A 17563-nucleotide genomic window follows, 5' to 3' on the forward strand; every position below is an offset into this window, starting at 1 on the left:
GTCTGCCCTTAGGGTACGTTTTCCAAACCCATTTCTCATGGTGTGACTATTCCTTCCATTTTTGTATTCACAGATTTCTTTCCTTCTTTCCAGAATCTTGTCATCCGAAACACTAAGACATCAAGAGTTATAAAAAAACTTTCTCGCTCCTGATTTTATCTGTCTTGGTCCACCAGGTTGCTAACACAAAGCACCACAGACTAGGGGATTTATAAACAACAGAGATTTATTTCTCATGTTCTAGAGGCTGGTAATCCCAGATCAAGGTGTGGGCATATTGGGTGGAAAATAAGAGCCCACTTCCTGCTTCAGACAGCTGTCTTCTTGCTGTGTCCTCCCGACGCAAAGGGGGAGATAGCTCTCTGCGATCTCTTTCACAAGGGACTAGTGTGGTTCATGACTCTCCACTTTCATGACTTGATCACCTTCCAATGATAGCCCCCCACCTCCTAATACCATCACATTACGGTTAGGATTTCAGCATATGCATTTTGGGGCAGCACAAACTTTCAGTCCATAATTTGCCCAATCGTCCCCTGAAAATTGGGGTTAAAGATGTCAGTTGGTTTACTTGGAGTCCATCAGCGAGCTTACCAGCCACATGGATACCAAAAATGGACTCCAAATGGCATCTATGACCCGTGCTTCTGGTATACCATGTTGCCGCCATCAACCAACTCAAAGAAACTAGCTTAAGGAGTACCTACGCCCACTGAGTAGAGACTTGTTGCATTTTTGTGACCTCCTGTAAGAATTATAGGTGGGGTTTTCTTTTTTTTTTTTTTTTTTCCTAAGCTGGGCCTTGTATTGTCATCGACGTGAACTACCTTCCCTCATTACCTCAAGTACAGTGTTCCTCCAGCCTCTGTTAAGTATAAGGCAATCAGGTTTCTGGAACTTCTGCGGGAGAGGAAATACTGTCTTTTCACAGACCCCAGAGACTGCACTTGCACCAAGCACACTTCCCAGGTGGTGACTGGCCAATTTCAGCTTGGTTCACTGACTTTTAATGACGTGTCCTGACCCCTATTTCAATAAACTCTACAAAGTTACTGATAGCCAACCATGATTTACTTACACAAATGCTAATCCCATAGGCTTTGACCTCAGCAGAACACAGGACGAGGCGGCCCAGGTCCTGCTAGCTCTCCTGTGAGGAGGCATGCTCACGGCCAGCCATGTCCAGTAGGGCCTGCCCAGGGCCACCTGCCTAGGCTCCTGTGTGATATTTACTGTGTAGGTGTGTTTATACCCAAACCTGCACATGACCACAGAGGACTGTTGTCTAGACTACTTTTTCTTCTTTTTCTTTCTTTTTTTTGGGGGGGTCTAGGCTACCTTTTATGGAATATCTGTCAATATCTGTCAATACCGCAACATTTGCACACACTGTTTCTGTGCTTGTGTCGCTTGACTAGCTTACGCCGTTCCCAATAAGTGGATCTAATGCTCACTTAGGGACAACCACCAAGGGGCCATTTATTTCATTAGAAGCTTTAAAAATTATACCAAAAAAGTCCAAAAATTTGTATTTGTTTATTTATAAATGAAAAAGACTTCATTTTTTTACACTATCCACTTTCTTTAGGTGTTTCTGGACACTTCTGGAAACAGCACATCTTACAACAAAAAGCCGAGTTATACTGATCTCAAACACTTGCTTCCTGGTATGGCAATTTATAACAAGATCTTGGGTTATTTACCTTGCCTCGATGATCTTGTCTGTTCCTCTTAGCATGACAGTGGTGATGTCTAGTTTTTGGTATTTTGGTGGAGGGTAAATGGCGCACATTTGTGAAGAACCTGGCAACATGCTTGGCTCCAGTAGGCACTCGTAAGTGCTGTTTGTTAATGACACCACCGTTAGCGTTCCTGCTTTAGTGCATAATGAGAAGATGGTAGAGATGGCCATCACCAATTACTGTCTTTCTTCCCAGTGGCTATGCCCTCCCATTGACTTCCCGGGGATTATTGTATATAATCCTCCTGAGATCTTTGGAATCTATAGCTGATAGGATGTGCAAGTATGTGGGTGCAAAAGCGTGGGATGCCTTCATACAAAACCACAAAAAGCGTGGTGTCTCAGAAATACGTCCATGAAGTTGAGGTTCTGTTTTAGAAGGCTGGCCTCTAGACTTTCACTCTGGTCTGTTTATGGCGCTCAGACGTGGGAGCAGTAGGACGGTGGATGACATTGTGCGTATTGTTTTCATAAATACAGAATAGATAGGACATTATGGTAAAAAGGTAACTGTCAGAGTTTCTACGAGCGTCTTTTCCCTTCCTTGCTGTGGCAGTGGCGGCAGGCAGATGGGGGCCCATGTCTTGGGGAAGCTGCCCATTGGATTGCGTTCTCTCCCAACGCACGCTGGTCGACCACCTACTGCACGGCAGGTACAGTGTGAGTGGCTGCGGTTGCGAAGATGAATGGGAAGCCATTCTCGCGCTTGAGAGTGTTACAGTCTAATAGGAGAGAGAGACTCAAGAGTGGAGGATGACAGTATCCCATGGAAGTGACCATCATGGTTTGCTCAAGCTGGTGCATACCATGTCCTGATTCTTTTCCAACTCTGTGTTCAGTGTCCTCATGGTGGGAAAGGAGGGAGTATTTACAGCATGGAAATTGACAAAGGCTACTAAAAATCTTGGCTTTTTTTTCCCCCCTGCAGGTTGGTTGGTAAACATTTACCAGCACACCACCCAGTGTCTATGAACAGCTTTATGAGCATAGAGGAGGGAAGGGATTAATTTGTCTTGGGCGTTGGGACAGCACAGAAGAGGGGTGACCTTGGAGGATGGTAGGGGAGTGAGCTAAAAGTGAAGAAAGATGGATGAAACTCGGAAAAGGCGAGAGGAGATCCCAGCTCATGTTTACCTTTGAGATGATGGCCACAGAAGGCAAAGGCAGTTGTGAGAAGCTTCTGTTGAGGGTGAGAAATGAGATGAGTTGTACCTTGGGATTTAACCCAACTGACACGGAACGGCAGCAGCTCTAGGTAGCTCCCTAGGTCCTGGGGCTGTGGGCACACCTAGGGCAGGAATAGCGCAGTGTGTCTCCAAGTGAATCAGAGTCCTTTGATGCGGGCGAGGGGACACACAAAAATGCGGATTCCCAGGCTCCTCCTCAAACCAGTAGATCGGATTCTCTTGGACAAGGAGCAGGGGCTTTGGGATTGGCATTTTTTAACGGTCTCCCCAGAAGCTTCCTTGCACCCTGTAGCTGGAGAGCCAATATTTCAGAGCTGGCACATCCACGGTTCTCTGGCGTGATTTTACCCATCCTGCCCCCGGAGGACATTTGGTAATTGGTTATTATGGTTTGTCACAGCTGTGGGAATGCCACCGGCATCTCATGGGCCTAGACCGGCTGCTCAGCCTCCCACAATGCCAACACAGCACCCTCCGCAGAGAATGATCTGACCCCAAATGGCAATAGTGCTGAGTTCTAGTTCCTAACAAAGGGCTCTGAAATAAGTACAAGTCAGCTTGTGTCCCCAGGTGGGCCCTTTGCCTACTAAGGTGGGGGACTGGGGTGGGTATGGACTTCTGGGTCGAGATATTGGGCTGCTGAGTTTTCAGAGAACTGGGAAGAGTTCCTACCTACTGAGCCCATGTAGATGACATTCTAGGAACAGCCCATTCATGATCTGCTAACGTGTTATTTTTGCCCCTGATACAAGAATTTTAAAAATTAGTCTCACAAAATTGTGGCCCCTTCTTTGGGAAAGAAAATATACCACTGGTGCCACACAAAGTGGTCTTTGCTGGCCTTGGGCTTTTCTGAAATCCAAAGGTAGATTTGCATTGAAATCACACTGGCTCAGAACTGAATGAAGTTACTGTTTACGTGGAGTTAAGAAAGCTGACTTTGGGAATTCTTTTTAAGTCTGGGTTTAGGTTTAGAAGACGCCAGCTAGGTTTTCTCCCATTCTGCTGAGATGATGGCCAGCCGGTCCCTGCCAGTAAGTTCCCCAGATCAGCTCTGTTGGTATGGTGAGCCCTAGTGACAGGTAGATACTTACCTTAGAAACGGTCTTCTCAAAAAAAAAAAAAAAGAAAGAAAGAAAGAAAGAAGAAAGAAAGAAAGAGAAAAGAAAGAAACCGTCTTTTCCACGAAACGTCAGTGTTTCTTTTTCTAATAACAGTATTATCTGAAATTATGCCTTGGGCCCTTAACAGATAAAGATTCTTGGTCTTTTGTTGCGGTTTCACTAGATTCACGTGCAAGTTCCCATCCAGATTTGGTTTTTGTTGGTTGTTGTTGTTTGTTTTTAGACTGGCTGTACAGTTCATCTATATGGAAATGAAGTGGGCGGGGCCTCCTCCCAAGGTGTTCTGCCTAACAATTAGGTGTCCTCCCCCGCGGCTACGCCAAAGCAGGACTTCGGGGCCAGATACCCTTTTCTTTTCTTTTCTTTTCTTTTCTTTTTTAATATTTTATTTATTTATTCGATGCAGATATCACAAGTAGGCAGAGAGGCGGGCAGAGAGGGGAAGGGGGAAGCGGGCTCCCCGGTGAGCCCAATATGGGGCTCGATCCCAGGAACCTGGGATCATGACCTGAGCTGAAGGCAGAGGCTTAACCCACTGAGCCACCCAGGCGCCCCCAGATACCCTTTCCCAAAAGATGGTCGGGTCCTGAATGGTGCACTCCCTTGGCTGAAATAATCGTGCGCCTTCCAAAGGTTTTCGTGCTTTTGGGGCGCTCCTAAAAGGCAAAGGCCTTGAGGCCCGAAGCTAGTTAGTCAGGCTTTGAGCAGACCCGGAGCAGCGAGATAAGAATAGAACTAACTCATCCTTTACTTTGGGAGCTTTCGCCGTGCTTCCAGCTGCTTCCAGCCATTTAAATCCCGAAAGCTCTGTAATCCTCGCGGAGGCAGCCTTCCTGGCTCCCAGGACCCACCCCTTCCTCCTGATTGGCGGGGCGCCTCCGGGGCCCAAGCCAGCCACCTACGACGTCTCTGAGACCCGATTTGAAATAAGAGCCAGGCGGTCCTCGCTTCCCGGAGCCCGACTTTTCATAGGCTGGGGAAGAAAAGCTTGAGAAACTTGACATTGTCTTGGGCAGAGTGCGTGTAGCAACAGATCAAAGAAAAAGGAAGAAAACGTGCTCTTTGCTGCCTGTGGATCTCACTGAGTTGCTTTTGTCTGGCGGGCTTCTGTTGGGTTTGCTGTTTCCCCTCTGAAGACCGCCGGCGTGGGCTTCGAGGCAGCTCGCTCCCTGCCGGATGGGTCATGGAATTCTAAACATGAGGCAGGTAAGCTCGGGGGGCTGCCCGGGCGGGCGGAGAGGGAGGGCGCAGCCTGGGGCCCCCTGCGATGGTGCTCCGGAGAGCTCGCTGGCTTAGCAGATGCCGGTCCAGGTCCGTCCATTTGGCGTGAAGGCGGGGCTGCATTTTCCTAAGGGAACCGAAGAAGCCGATTTTCCGTGCACCCCCCCCCCAACCACTCTTCTACCCCTCCCCGCTTTGCCTCTAATGGTGATTGGTGATGTCAGCCAGTCATTGTAAAGGGCTTAAAAGCGGTTTGTAGAATATGTAAATCAATTCCAGTTTGCGCTCGCTGGAATGTATTGAGCGGGATCCATCTCCAGCTTTTAGCCTCTCTCCTACGCTTCGGATTAGAATAAAGATAACTGAATATCCTGAAAAAGAATTACACGGGGCGTCTTATCTCACTTCGGCTTCCCATTCTGAGCACTTAACTGTGTTTATGGCTGAGAAGGCGGAAGCAGCCTGAAGTGAACACAGACAGTCCTTCCAGAAAAATGCAGATTTGTTTTTCTGTTCTAGCACTTTGGAAACCGTGTTGCTTCTGGACGTGAGACGGCAACCCTGAAGCGGGGAGATGAGAAAGGCTCGGGGTTACTTAAAATGAGTCTTTGAAAGGAATTCTAAAGGGGCAGCTTCTTCCGTGGCTTTGGGGCAGAATGATAAAATTCCTATCAGCCCAGGCAGGGGTTTATAGCTTTACCAGTAAGAAAAGGAAAAGAAAAGAGTGGGTGTGCGCAGCCAAGAAAAGGGTGCGATTTACAACTTATTCAAACTTTTGGAAGACTCTTATGTCAATATGTAAATATCAAGATCACTACTCATAGAAAGGGAAGACAAGATTGGAAAAACATGCTGGGAGGCAGGCAAGGGCGAATTACCAGAGGAGCGTTAATTGCTTTTGCCAGCTCCTGATAAATCTGGGTGGGAAAAGTTAGCATCTGCATTACCACCAGAAAACCTCTTCACTTTTTTTTTTCCTAAATGGGTTCAGCACACGCCACCCCGAGCACTTTGGGGGAGATGATTTGCATAGGAAGCAAACTTTCCCTTTGAGGACCAGGGCGAGGGGTTTAGAACTTTCTGTCCATTTCCTGCCACCTCGGGAGGTGGTGCAGACCCCCGCCCCCAACTCCGCTGCACAGCAGACAGGCGCCAAGACCCTCTGTCGCTTATTCCCTAAGCAAGCACGGTTGGCAAGTTGCAGTGATTGCCGAAAAGCGGATTTAGACAAGCAAGTGCCGTGTGTTTTCAATGAATTGCCCTTGCCTTGCTGAACACTGCGGGGCCGAGGCTGAGCTGCTTTCAGTTCCCCAAACCCATCCCATTCTTTTTGACGCCGAGCAGTTAGATGGGGTGGGGTAAAGGAGCAAGAAGCCCACATGGAAAGGATCTAAAAGGAAAAAGAGGAGTGCAAAACAATTTTGACAAAGGTCCTTAGCTGGAACAAAGAAGTCATTTGATCCTGTGCGGGGCCACCTGTCCTCTCCTTACTGGGGTCTGAGCTCAGTTTTCAGAATCCCTGTTCCCACACAGTCCCTGTGGAACGGTGGCACTCCCCATGCCTGATGCCAAGAGGCATGCTGTCTGGCTTGGCATGATTTCCCCCATGCCTGGCGCGTCGTGGCATTCGTGTGAATTGGAATTGAGCCTGGTATTGAAGTTTTAAGGGTATGCATGTAATAACTCCTTTGTCATTTAGTGAATGAACGACTTTTTAATCCTCTGACTACGTGTGTCTCATCATTTTTTGGCCTGTTCCAAGCGTGGGGTGGAGGAGTGGGATGCTGCGGGGGTGGGCGGACGGAAGGAGGAGAGAAGGGGGGAAGTCCTTGCTCCTCCAGAGAATCGGGGGCAGTCCAGCGTTTCAAGCGTCTCACACATTGTTCCGCAGCAGCTGTGGAGGGGTGAGGTGGTGGAGTTTGGTGTGGATTAAGCCTAACTTTATTTGAGTTTCTCTTGGGGCAGACTGCTGCGTCCCTGGCTGGGTAAATCACACCCACCAGCCAGTCGGCCAGCTCAGCCGGGCCACCCCAGCCCAGCAGCCCCGGCCAGATTCGCAGAGGTTAACTATCAAATAGGTCCGTGTGTCATCAGCTCGGCAGTGAAATCCAGTCTCTTCGCTGAGGAGTGATCCGTCCCCGGGGCTGCACAGTGTGGAACAATGGTGTGGCAGCGCGGAGACCCCTGCCACGTCCTAGGTATAGCAGGGAGCCGGGAGTCGCCAGCAGAACGAGAATGCTGCCTGCCTGGAGATGAGATTCAGAGCGGTTTGGCTTTCTGCCAGGGTGGCAGGAAAAAAAAAAAAAAAACGCATAGAAGGTTAATATTATTTGAGGGTTCCTAAGGTCACGCTGCGTGAGAACAAAAGAAAAGTGTAAACCTGATTGGCCTTTATCAGGAAGTAATTTCAAAGCGTGTGCCAATCTTTCTCCGCACTCTGATCCTAAATGGGAAACTTTCCTGAAACTTCCTTGAGAAGGAATTTGCTGTGTTCCCAGGCGAGAGGAAAGGCATGGCCACCTGTTGTGGCGGCCCCAGCTAGAAACAACAGGTTGGCCTGTTCCGTTCTGCAGCTCTCTTCCCCCACACACAGCGCCCCGCTCATTGTCCCTGCAGGAGAGAAGAGCAGATGATTCTTTCTGGAGCTAGAAAGGAAAAAATTCCCTCCTCCAGATAAAACTGCCCACCAGACCTAGCTTGCGTTTTTGATATCCTGATGACTTTGTGAAGCACCCCAAGAGAAGAAGGCACACACTGTGATCTCGGGTGGGTTAAAGCAGATCACCACCTTTTGCCTTAGAATGTGAAGGGGAAGCAGGAGGTCGCTAGCCTGTGCAGTTGGCACCTGCTCGGTTCTTGGCCTGGTGCTGTTACCGTGCTGTTACGGAGAAGCTGCGACTGGCCTGTTTTGCATTCTTCAGATTGGAATTAAAATGCCCAAGGACATCTGGTTTAGTAATGAACATCTTTGTATTCATCTTTCCTTTGAGGATTAGAAAGTCCTTTCCCAACATGATCTATTTATTCTCTGTCACATCCCCAGGAGAGAACGAGGCCACAGTTTGATCCTCATTGAACAAATGGGGAAGTGAAGGTAGAGAACGGCGAAGTATAAAGATGTGTAGCCGATTAGGAGTGGTTCTGAGGATGAGTCCTACCCACTGCGAAAGGCAGGCTACCGGGGCGCACGGGGCTTGGAATTCGAGGTGCTGGAGCTTAAAACGGGACTCGCCTACAGCATCCTTTTTTCTTACGGCTCTGTAAGCATCACGTAGTGTCCCAAGTATGTTTTACGGTTTCCTTCATTTGAAAGTCAAGCCTATAAAAGTTGAAAAGGCATTTCTGTTCTCATTTGTCCCAACACGGCGATAGAAGGATACTGTAACCGGAATTTAAAATATGTATCTGAGAAATGTTCCCTTTCAACAGCTGTTTCAAGTTTTTGCATGTGGTTTGAAGGTTGGTTTGGAGGTCCCGTGTCTTCAACACTCCGTCGAGATGTTCCTGCCTTCCCGGCTATCTCTCCTTTACAGGGAATGTTAGAATCCTAAGACTTGCTTTCGGATTAAAGATTCTTATTGGTCGTTTTGAAACATTCAGGTTGACTTTTCCCTGCCATTCGTTATGACATGCGTTTGTAGTTTGCTTGGCTGTGGACCGCGTAGGCTGTGGGCAAATCCTTTAATTGGTGGGTACATGTTATCCGCAGACATTCCAGCGAGTTTTAAGGCCAAGTGTGTATGTGGATGTCTCCTGGCTTTGATCCCTTGTGTGGTAAATCGACATCCAAGGTAGCTATGGCAACCTGCTCTGCGCGGTGTTTCGTGAAAGGGGGGGATTGGGTCACTGGACAAAGAGTGATTTGTTTGATTAGAAGAAGGTGGGGCTGATCAGGACATTTTTTAACCCGTATGCTCTGAGGACCCCAGTTCATCCAAATCATTCGAATTTTTCTCCGTAGGCAAAAAGAATCCATGGTTAGCCACGACCAAAGTATTTTGCAAATGAAATATAAATGTTTTTCAGTCAGATGGTGGCTACTTCCAAAAATCAACTTATGAAACGAAAGGGAAAGCCAACGTATGATCAGTCTCCCTGTTACACTTAGTATGAATGTTCGCATTTTTAGAACCCGGTGGGGTTTTAAAAAAGAAAGACCGTAGTCCGATCAGGCGGTGTGCATTTCAGTTAGCAACCTGCAGAGGTCGGGCTTGAAGTGTCTATGATGGAAGGCCTGGCCACCGCAGCGGGAGCTGATCCCAGGCCCAGAGAAGTGCTCTGCTTACTTGGAACAATTAGTTAGCGATTCTTTAATCTTCTGACCAAAGCCACAATGAAAATGAGTTCATTCAAGGAAGAGAATATCAAGTATGCTGTGATTAAAGAAAGGGCTAGAAAGCCAGGTCAAACAGGAATCTAATCTCCCATTTAGATACGGGACAGTTTTATCAACATGATTCTTTCTGGCTCATTATCAATTCCTTTTATTCCACATGAAATTCATCTGGGGGGGGTTGTTCTAGAAGGTTGATTGCCTAGTTTTATAAGCCGGCATGCTCTAGAAATTTCTTTAAATGAAAGGACAAAATATGAGGGACCCTTCTGCATCCACAAGACTCCCCCCTCTACCTCCTGGAGGAAAATATCCCTTTGACATAAATTAGAATGGTTGATGGCCTCCAGAAAGTCAGGTGGTGGTAAAGAGGTCAGAAAATTGAGGCACTGAAAAAAAAATGTTTAGAGAGGACTTTCCTAAAATAACACAACACAAAGCAAACACACAAACAAAACTAAGAACTTACCTGCTTTGTGCTATAAGAAAAATTTTGGCTAAAAAAGGCCAAAAAAGGGGGAAGATGAAGGTTTCATATGCAGTCAGCTGTTCATGATGAATAGAGTACATTATTCAAGGGCCTTTGCTGGGTACGTACAGAATTAATGTATCCAGTAGTCGTTCATTTAAGCTACTTTAAATGGTTATTATATGCCTTTTTGAGCTACAGACATGATTTTAATATGATCCCTTGCCCTCAAAGGACCTTTGATCTGATGTATAGTTTATTATTTCTGTAGCTCAATGTAGGTTATTTGTGGGCAGAATGCCTGCCTATAGTAAGTACATTTGTATGGATAAAAATCTTCTTGATAATTTGGTAGCCAAAGCTTTCTTGACCTTAGGAGAGTTGACAAATGGTTTGTATTTGTGAAGTTTAGTTAATTTGTAGCCACATATCATTTGGAGAAAGTTATGAGTTCCTAGTCAAAATACATTTATCATAATTATTAAGTAGTAACTTAACCAGTTTTTATCTTTTTTTAAAGAAGGTCTTTCTTTTCTTTAAGACTGTATTTATTTGATAGAGTGCATGCGAGCATTCAAGCAGAGGGAGCACCTGAGGGAGAGGGAGAAGTAGGCTCCCCTCGGAGCAGAAAGCCCAACATGGGGCTCGATTCCAGGACTCTGGGATCATGACCTGAGCCAAAGGCAGACGCTTAACCCACTGAGCCACCCAGGCGCCCCCTCACCAATTTTTATCAATAGAGAAAAATAACTCCAAGGCAGTCCCCAGGCCAGGAAGGCTTTGTGCTCTGAGTTTGGTTGTTTGAAACCCCGAAGGTTCTCCAGTGAGAAATGATTCCATTTCTAGAACTTGCTGTCTTAAAAAAAAATAACCAGTCAGATTCAGTTCTGAGTTTTGAGGACATGCCTCCATGTTACACAGGATGGACCACAGAAGGAGAACGAGTTACTGTACTTTGGCTAATGGGCCCCTCTTCGTAATATTTGAAGTAGGAAAAGTTTACTCAAGTTTGCAGCTTTCTTTCTACAACCTTCTGATACATCTGGCTCCCACTGGGACTCCTTATCCAAATACAGTGAGTTGAGTTTCTGTAAGTGCCCAGTTTTCCTCCTGTCCTACCCCACCGCCAAAACACACTCCTACTTCCTCTAGACAATGGTCTTGGCCAGGTGTTGGGGGAGAAGCAATATGGTGAGCTAAGGCTCATGTCTTAGCCCTTCGAACCTCAGGATGAATCTTAACTTGGAGAAAGAGTAGGTGGTAGAGCCTGGAGCTGGAAAAATCGGGATTGCTCTTTCCGGGACAAGGTTTGTGGGCAAGGTCATGGCTTTGGCAGATGGGACTTGCTGGTGTGTCCACCTGTGGGTCCGACCTCTTCACTTGTTCTTTTCTCGGCGTCCTGCCTGCATCTGGGGACTCACTGAGGTCTTTGTGGGTGACAACCAAGAAAGCACAGGGGGCCAAGTGAGGGGAATGATGGCTCTTGTGGGTTTAGGTTGTTTGTAAGGATTCTCTTCGTAAGCTAAATGCCTGTCTACTGGATTAGGAGAAATGGAAAGAAAAAAGTGGGAGCTTCCTCTTACCCACACAAGTATTGGAAATGGTGCATACATTTCCAGTTCATCATTTGCCTGCCTGTCTTGGGACTGAGTTGTTCAAGACCAAGAGTTACAGGTGCCTGGGTGGCTCAGTGGGTTAAGCCTCTGCCTTCGGCTCAGGTCATGATCTCAGGGTCCTGGGATCAAGCCCCACATCGGGCTCTCTGCTCAGCAGAGAGCCTGCTTCCCCCTCTCTCTCTGCCTGACTCTCTGCCTACTTGTGATCTCTCTCTTTTGCTGTCAAATAAATAAATAAAATTAAAAACAGGGCGCCTGGGTGGCTCAGTGGGTTAAGCCGCTGCCTTTGGCTCAGGTCATGATCTCAGGGTCCTGGGATCGAGTCCCGCATCGGGCTCTCTGCTCAGCAGGGAGCCTGCTTCCCTTCCTCTCTCTCTGCCTGCCTCTCTGCCTACTTGTGATCTCTGTCTGTCAAATAAATAAATAAAAATCTTAAAAAAAATTGATTTAAAAACAAACAAACAAACCAAGAGTTACATCTTAATTATCTTGAAATCCCCGAGCCCAAGCACAGTGCCTGGCACACAAGAAGAACCATTACCTATTTTATGGGTACGTACTACATGAATTTTTAGCAGGAAAGAGCATCTTCCAATGGAGCATTTTTAAGAGGAAGAAAGGGCGTTAGAAAGATTGGGGAACAGCAAGGACTGAATAGATAGACATCGGAGAAAAATCAAAGGAAGTTGCAGTTGTTTGACCGCGTAGCCCATGCGGTTGTGTTCTGGGTGAGGACAGGGCCTGGAACGTGGCAGGCGGCTTAGCTTCTACCCTCTGTCGTGGGGCTACAGTACCAGTTACCAAACGGGATGTGTCCTCCGATAGCGCAAAAGCCTAGAAGCAACGATGGACTCTGCTTCTTGCCCTCATGGAGCCCAACCCGGTGTGTTCGGCCCTTGGCCCATGTGCAGCTGGTTTATTTTACCAGGTGAGTGGTATGCCCAAGGTCACTCAGCAACTGGGAAAATGCTTCTGAGAGAAGACAGCAGTCTTCTGCTCCGTTCTACGCATATGGTGGCCACATTTTCTCTACGAGATTCAAGACATATGCTGGACAAAGCATTTTCACTGCTTCTGGGTGTGACAGACTGAGAGTTACAGTTAAAATGATGAAATAGAAATTTCTGAGACATTTACTGGTTTACGGATACAACGGGACAAATACATTTTCAAAGGGCCCACACAGTAGGCTGTGTTGTCTGTCGCATGTCAAGTGGTGGAGTGTGGCTTCAGTTGTACGTGTTTTGAAGTGGCCCTTCCCCAGATAATTCAGAGGAAAAGAGATGTTTTTGGACAAGTGCAATTTGTTGAATGCCCTGCTCACTTGCCAATAACTAGATGAATGGCCAGATGAAGAAACAGAGATGGAAGATATCCCCAAATGTTAGAAAACTACATGTTTAGGAGACAGCAAGAGTACTGGTTAAAAGTGTAGCATGTGTGGGTTGAAATTTTCACTCCAAGGGATGCTTTACCCTCCATCAGGGAGCAAAGGTATGAGCAAGTTTACTTCTAGAGCCTGAGTCTTCTTGACTCCCCATCTTACTGCCTTTTGACTATACTACACGCCATCTGGTAAGATAAAATTTGAATGTTTGGGGGTCACAGTCTAATGTAATGAGCCAATAAATGCCAAGACAGTTCCAGAAAGTCGATGGTTTCTGGTGAGTCAAGAATCAGGAAGGACTGTATCCCCTTTAGGAGCAAATACTGTCCAAAAAATCCAAATGCTCACATAGCTTTATCTTTGGAGTTTGTGCTACTTTTGTCTGCATAGTCTTTGCTGTGATTTTCGATAAGTGTGAACATGGCAGAGAGTAAAAACCTTAAGAGGATTATGTTTACACAGAAGAGTTGTGGGAGTGAAGGGAGTCTTTTTCTCTGCGAATTAATCAGGGGTGTTTTCTGGAAGTAGTACAGGAGAATGCAGTGGAACAAATAGAAGGGCGAGGCAAGCAGAATACAAAAATTGGCTACTTACGGAGGGACTTGGTGGTGGAGGTTTTTTGTTTCAAGAGGATTTCTAGAGAGAGAGGATGCTGCCGCCCTTTCTACATCGCTCTGCGTGAGAGAAGGAATAGAAATCATGATGACTGAGTGAGAGAAATTTCTCGGTGGAGAAGAACGTGATAGGAGACTATTAAATATGAATATTTACTGACCAGTGCTTCTCAGCCTAGAGAAGACACTTCCTGAATATTTTTAACATTTCCCCTTTCTAACATTTTAGCTGTCAGAATGGAATAGTTCACACGTAAACTACATTGTTTTGGTTTAACTAACAAAGAATGATAAGACACGAATCGTTTGTGACAGCACCCAACATTGATAACAGAAGACATTAATGCCTGCAGACACAGCCTACATGGTAAAATTCTGGGAGCAAAAATGCTTATTATGTTAGGCCAACGTGCTTTGACCTAGTTTTGCTTTTCTGCTTGGAAATTATGTCAGCATTAGTTACATCATCCCTGCGGATGAGCAATTTCACATTCTTGTTTATTTCAGCATTCGTTTTGTAGATTTAGTTCTGGCCTCCAAGAAGCCAAACTAATCCTCATTGACTTGCACTTTCCTTTTGAAATGACTCTTCTGCATGATAAAGAGAGAATTTCGTGTATTAACCAAACAACCCAAGATGCTTTCTTCAAAGACACTCATTTCTCCTTGATCAGGAGCCTCTGCCCTCTCCAAAGGCCAGGCAGTTTTCTGCTGATGAGAATTAGTCTCCGTTCTTTGTTGTTTGGGGATGGAGTAGATTACTGTGCCTAAGACTGCCATAGTTGGATAACAAAAACTTTGCAGAGGACAAAGCACTCGATAGGATGTTTCCCAGCCCATCATCCTAAAGTTTGCTTTCTTTATCCAGTAGAAACTGGTCTGGTGTATTTTTCCTACTTAACATTTTTATGGGATAATTTTCAAAATGAATTATTTCCTCCGTTGATTTCAAACACATTTTTTTCCCTGCCGTTTAATACTTCATATCACTAGGGGAAAGAACCACTTAATTCTTTCATACATTTCTGAATTCAAATCTTCAAAGAGTGTGAGTTCTTCCAGTGATCAACCTAAATCAAATTTACAAGTATAATTTGCTACCAAAAGACCTTGAGCGGTTTTTGGTGCACATGTGTCGGCATTCCTTATTAACAAATGTAATCAGGCAAAAGCCCACAAGAGTATGTATCTGTGGTTCCCCTTCAAAAGCTACCAACGGTATGCTCTTGTTTTCTAATTAAATCCCTTTGTTGTTAGCTCCTCTGCAAATCCTGTCTGAATGCAGAAAATCCAAGAAGGGAGTGTCCCCTTCAAAGCACTACCAAACCAACTGAATTTTAACCAGGTAAACTGCTGATCCACTGTGGATCCTTTAAAGAAACAGTCTGAAAGTCACTGGCCTAGGCCCAAGTCCTGACTGTGATCCCTGGGTAGGGGTTGGAGAGGGTCCTTCAAACGGTGTTTGAAACCCTCAACTCAGAGTATTAGAGTATCTGTCTTATCCTTATGTTAATTTAAATCCTAGCATCTTGAAGAAAAACTTCGTTAGAGGACTTCTGAGGGCCCTAATGGGCATAGAAACATTGTCATTCCTGAGCTGCCCAAAGATGGGAAGTACACTGTCACTGAGAGTGAGATCCTTTTCTTGGGTTTGGTGGCAGACTCCCACCAATTTTTCTGATTCTCATAGGCAGACACGACTGTATTTCCCTCATCCTACATAAACCGAGGCCTTTCCCATACATTGCTTGCACCTTTTCTCCCCCGCTTTATCCTGGAGAGCCTTTCATAACCGGGCGCAGAGCTTCCCTCCTTTTCTTAAACAACTGTGCTGACTTCCATCTTGACAATGTACCATAATTTATTTGACCCTTCCCCTACTGATCCCATGGGTTGTAGCCAGTCTTTTGCTATTAAAGCGCTGTGCCTAGAAAAGCCTCGAACATTGATCAGTTTGTGGGGGGCAGGTGTGTCTATATTATAAATCCCCAGAAGTGGGATTGCTGGGTCAAAGGGTGCATGCGGTTTCTGATTTTGATGAATAAGTAAAAATTGCCTCCCCAGTGTGTGCGAGCTTGCCCGAGAGAGCGAGCGCAGGTGCAACTTCTGCCTTGTTGCCTACTTGACACGGGAGGAGAGGTGTCGCTGTGTAGCTTTCCCTCTCTCTTCTGGGTGATGGTGAGTGTCTTTGCGTGTACACAATGTCTGTTCCTATCCTTCATTTTGAATTGTTCTTGATACTCATTTTTTCGTCCTCTGTCTTCATAATAACCATTCACCGGAGGGCTGTATCTTGTTGACGGTCCTCGAGTGTGTTGGCAATCATCCGAAGTTGCTAGTTCCTCAAGGTTTTATATGAAGGGAATTAGAGCTGGTTCACGGCAGACCCTCATGCCGGACTCCAGACTTCTGGGCCCGTTTATCGCTCTGTCTTCTGCTCTCTAGCCAGCAATGTCAAGTGCCTGAGCTTTATGAAACACAAATAACCCCCAAAGTGTTGAAAGCTTGCTACTGCAGCTCTAATTCTGGGTGGACACTCATGGTGCTAGTAGGTCGGTTTGTTGGAATTACGACCACTTTCCAAGGAAGTAAGAGGTTCCACTCAAGACCTTGGAGAAATCTTTGAGACAGTAGTTTCCACTTTCCCTCTGAAATACCAGATGTCGGGGCACATCGATTGTAAGAGCGGTTTTTAAATTTCTGCCCCTTGGGATGGTTCTGTGTCCACCTTCGTGAAGACTGGGGCTTTATGATCAACACCAGCCAGAGGAGAACAGTCGCACGGGTCTGAGGTTTCACTGTATGCTCTTTGTTTTAATAAGGAAAACCCTTTGGTGCTTAGTAAATATGTACAGCACGTTCTTCCATCGTATGGCAATGATCTGGCTACTTAGTCACGATTGCACTAGCCTCCCCCGTAAAATGGAAATCGTAGTCACAGTGCCTGTCTTACTGCGTGATGGTAAAGATTAAGTGAGTTAGTATTTGTCTCTCGCTTAGAATAATACCTCATACAGAGTAAACATTCTGTGTGTGTTAAATAAGTTAGAGAGGGCGGTTGTCAAGAATTGTGAAGGGGTCTGAGGCTTTGCCCTGTCTGCTAGCGAACAGGTCAACCTGCCGCTGTTTTCTTGGGTGTCGGCAGAAGACACAAAACTCCGGGGTCAGAGACAAAGGTCTTTATCGCTCAGGGCACAGCAAGCAGCGTGAGCTTCAGGTTCATGTTCGTTCTCCTTGCCAGCCCCAAGTCCCACAGGGTAGCCCAGAGCAGCCCCACTGGGTGCGAAGCAGGCGGTGGATTTGCCCTGCGGGCGTGGATCCTGAGCTGAGCGAACCCGAATCTCTTAAAATGGACAGTGAGGACAGCTCCCTGTTGCTCTCCGGGGAGACACGGCCATCATTTTCCAAGACAGTTCCCCAGACAAAAAAGGTAGCCTGAAACAAAGACCCTTGGTGCCTCTGCTCATAAGACGTGTGAGGTGCGAGGAAGGGCTCCACGGAGAATCTCCCCCAGTGCAGTAGTCCGGGGAAGTGTGTCCTCGCACCTTCGCTCCTTGGAACCCGAAGACTTGTGCAGCGATGCGTGGGGTGGAAGGAGAGTTTTGCCGGACGCGGGGAGAGGGAAGAGGGAGCCAGAGCCGTCCTCCAGTTCCCTGCCGTTCTAACAAGAAAAGCTCAGGTGTTTACATCTGTTTTTCTGTTCTTCCAAAAATATTGGGCTTCTGATTATGATTTCATTTGAACAAAAGTATCTTAAAAAAAATTGAGGGGATGCCTGGGTGGCTCAGTGGGTTAAAGCCTCTGCCTTCGGCTCAGGTCATGATCCCAGGGTCCTGGGATCGAGCCCCGCATCGGGCTCTCTGCTCAGCGG

At 46.5% G+C, this 17563-nt stretch overlaps 1 protein-coding gene across 3 annotated transcripts in view; it reads left to right on the forward strand.

Annotated features, from left to right (window-relative positions):
- Positions 1-17563, forward strand: part of MID1 (midline 1) — a 340262-nt gene that overhangs the window by 182902 nt on the left and 139797 nt on the right. For 2 of the 3 annotated variants that reach the window (XM_047716062.1, XM_047716066.1), the window contains exon 1: positions 5002-5258. The exons of the other annotated variant lie outside the window; for it this stretch is intronic. The gene's annotated coding sequence lies outside the window, so the exon portion shown is untranslated. Of the gene's footprint in view, positions 1-5001; positions 5259-17563 lie in introns of those variants that run through there. 3 annotated transcript variants of the gene reach the window in all.

This window comes from Lutra lutra, chromosome X (assembly GCF_902655055.1).
Source record: "Lutra lutra chromosome X, mLutLut1.2, whole genome shotgun sequence".
Lineage (NCBI taxonomy): Eukaryota > Metazoa > Chordata > Mammalia > Carnivora > Mustelidae > Lutra > Lutra lutra.